The sequence below is a fragment of the Pteropus vampyrus genome, unplaced genomic scaffold, assembly GCF_000151845.1.
Source record: "Pteropus vampyrus isolate Shadow unplaced genomic scaffold, Pvam_2.0 Scaffold509, whole genome shotgun sequence".
Classification (NCBI taxonomy): Eukaryota; Metazoa; Chordata; class Mammalia; order Chiroptera; family Pteropodidae; genus Pteropus; species Pteropus vampyrus.
This window is the reverse complement of record NW_011889290.1, coordinates 2552013-2555693: the sequence shown is the minus strand read 5'-3', so window position 1 is coordinate 2555693 and position 3681 is coordinate 2552013. Positions and strand designations below refer to the sequence as shown.

The window sequence follows — 3681 nt, the reverse complement described above, 5'->3', positions numbered from 1 at the left end:
AATTATTCAGTGAAGAATAAGCATTTGACAAAATCCAAAACTCATTCATGACAAACACTCTCAGAAATTAGGAAAAGAGAACTTCAACTTGATAAAAAAAATCTACAAAAACCATACAGCTAATATACTTAATGGTGAAAGAAGAAATGCTTTCCTCTTAAGATGAGGAACAAGGCAAGAACATCTTCTCTCTTAACTCTTAGTCAACACAGTACTGGAAGTTCTAGCCAGTAAAATAAGAAAGAAAATGAAATACAAGTCATATGGATCAGATGAAAAAAATAAAACTGTCCTTATTTTTATATGATATAATGGCCTATATGGTGAATCCTAAGGAATCTTTAAAAACTCCTAAACAAATAATACTAATAAGCCGATAAACTAATAAGAAAGTTCTGCAAGGTCACAGCACATAAGACCAACATACAAAACCAACTGAATTTTGCTCAGGCCTGTTGTACTGACAAGATGGTCAAGTGTTGCAATCTTCATACTGGCAGGAATCTCTGTAGCCACTAACAAGATCAGAAATGGCATGATAAACAAAAAGAAAGCGCATTCGGGCACAGCCCTGAAGGCCGACCCTTTCAGAAGTACTTCCCAACAAAGAGAATTGTATCAGAAAAAGTAGCAGTTGAAGACAAACAGCTAAATTTTACCCTAAGGAAATGTGTCAGAATTCAGCTGATCAAGAATGGCAAAAAAAAAAAAAAAAAAAAAATCATAGACACATCTATAATGTGGATCAGAATAAGCTAAATATTTTTTTCTTTATTTGCTCACATCCTAGATGCCCATAAAAAAAAAAAAAAAAAAAAAAAATCATAGACTTTGTACCCAATGACAGTTGCTTGAATTTTATTGATGAAAATGATAAAGTTCTGGTTGCTGGATTTGGTCAAAAAGGTCATGCTGTTGGTGGCAATCTTGGAGTCTGCTTTAAGGCTGTCAAGGTAGATAATGTCTCTCTTTTGGCCTTATCCAAAGGCAAGAAGAAAAGACCAAGATCATAAGTTTTTATCATGAAAACAGTAGTAATACATTTTATTTGCAAAAAAAAATCAAGTGTATTTTTATATGCTAGCAATGAACATGTATACACCAAAATTAAAAGTACAATTCCATTTACAATTGTTAAAAGATAAGAAACACTTCAGCATAAATATGGCAAACATGTATAGAACTTATATTATAACAACTATAAAATGATAATGAAATAAATTAAAGATGAGCTAAATAAATGGAGAGATAGACCATGTTCATGGATTGGGAGATCCAACATAATAAATGATTGATATTTGTAGTAGACTGGAAAATGTCCTCAAAGATATCCAATTCTTAATTCTTGGAACCTGTGAATGTTACCTTATATAGCAAAAGGAATTTCACACGCATGATTAAGCTACAGATACTGAAATTTGGAGATTATCATGGATTATTCTATAAGTCCTAAATGTAGTCACAAATGTCTTTGTAAGAGGAAGTCAGGGACATTTGATTCAGAAGGGAAAGTAGGAGATATGAGTTTAGATGTTAGAGTGATGTGCTTTGAAGATGGAGGAAGCAGCCAAAAGTCAAGGAATGCAGATAGCTAGTAGAAGCTGAAGTAGGCAAGGAAACAGATTTTCCATTCACAGCCTCCAAAAGGAATCAGCCCTGCCAATATCTTGACTTCATCCTAGTGAAACTGACTTCAGACTCTGTCCACCAACACTATAAGATGATGAAATTCCTACCAGCAAGATATTTTATATATATACTTATTCTCAATTTATATGAAAAGTCAAAGAAACTAGAATAATTAAAAACAATCTTAAAAGGAAAAATTAAGTAGAAGAAATTAATCTATTTGATTTCATAATTCCTTATATATCTACAGTAATCAAGGTTTATTATTAGAGGAGGACAGACTCATAAATCAATGGAACATAATAGAGAACAGAGAAATTGATGCACACGAATACGCCCAACTGATTTTTGTCAAAGATGCAAAAGCAGTTCAGTGGAAGAAGGTTAGCTTTTTCAATAAGTAGTGCTGGAGCAAGTGAACATCCATAGGCAAAAACAAACAAACAAAACAAAACCCAAAACTTTGACCTAACCCTCATATCTTACACAAAAATTAACTCAAAATAGATCATAGACAAATGTAAAACTATAAAACTTTTAGGGAAAAAAAACATAAGAAAAAGCTTAAGTAACTAGGGCTAGGTGAAGAGTTCTTAGATTTGACACCAAAAGCATAATCCATAAAGGAATATGTTAAATTAACTTTATCAAGACTAAAATCTTTTGCTATGTGAAAGCCCTAGAGAATGAAAATACAAGGGAGAAAATATATAAAAACTGTGTATCTGAAAAAGGAGTAACATTGTAAAGAACTCTCAAAACTCAACAGTAAAAAAAAAAAAAAAATCCAATTAAATAGTGGACAAAAGCTGTAAACAGACATTTCACCAAAGAAGACAGAGATTGCAAATAAGCTCACAAAAAGATATTTAACTTCATTAGTCATTGGAGAAATACAAATTGTAAACCACAATGAGACATCATCATGTATCTATCAGAATGGCTAAAATAAAAAATACTGACAATGCTAAATGCTGGTGAGAATGCTGAGAAATTGAATCACTCATACACTGCTGATGTTAATACAGACATTCTGGAAAACAGTTTGGCAGTTTCTTAAACTAAACATGTAACTACTATATAACCCAGCAATTGCAATTCTGGGCATTTATAATGGAGAAATGAAAACTTATGTTCACACAAAAACCTATACATAAATGTTCATATGGCTTTATTTATAATAACTTCAAACTGGAAATAACCTAGATGCCCATAAATGGGTGAATCATTAAACAAATTGTGGTACATGCCATGGACTACTACTCAACATTTAAAAAAGAACAATTATTGATATATGTGATAACTGAGATGAATCTCTAGAGAATTATAATGAGTAAAAAAAAAATCCAATCTCAAAAAGTTACATGCTATATGATTCTATTTATATAAAATTCTTGCAACGACAAAGATATAGAAATTGAGAACAAATTGCTGGTTGCCAGAAGTCAACTGGGTAGGGTGAAAGAAGTGGGAGTGGCTATAAAAGGACAACATAAAGGATCCTTGCAGTGATAGAAATGTTCTATATCTGACACTATCAATGGTCAATATCTTGGATGTAATTACACTATATAGTTTTGCAAGATGTTACATTTGGGAGAAACTGAGTAAAAGGTACATGGGATATCTACATTATTTCTTAAAACTGCATGTAAATCTATAATTATCCCCATGTAAAAATTTGTTTAGGACCAAGTTCAGTTGGGCTTTGAAAGCCTCAGTCAGCCACATACTGCCTGGTCCTGGTTCATGAGTAACCTTTGTGGTGACGGCGTATGGTTGGCTGCACCCCTGTAAACTCTGCAGGGTTTAGGATGGGAGATTACCACAGTGCTTTTCCTGGTTTGGGAAGCTGAGCTAGGTAAGGCTCAGTGGGCCGCACAAGAAGGTAACTGCTGCCCAAATATCTAAGGCAGAGAAACATGGCACAGTGAGAGATGTCCTCAGATCTCTCTCCTTGAAACAACAATAAGTTGAACATCTAAAACTCAATAAAAAACACCAAAACTGCACACCAGCATGTCTGAGTGTGGGATCTGCCCATAAGAGCTA

The 3681-nt window shown here is 33.3% G+C and overlaps 1 pseudogene; it reads left to right on the top strand.

Moving 5' to 3' along the window:
• The first annotated feature begins 468 nt into the window (after window positions 1-468).
• LOC105307679 lies at window positions 469-1013 on the top strand (annotated as a pseudogene).
• The last annotated feature ends 2668 nt before the right edge of the window (window positions 1014-3681 follow it).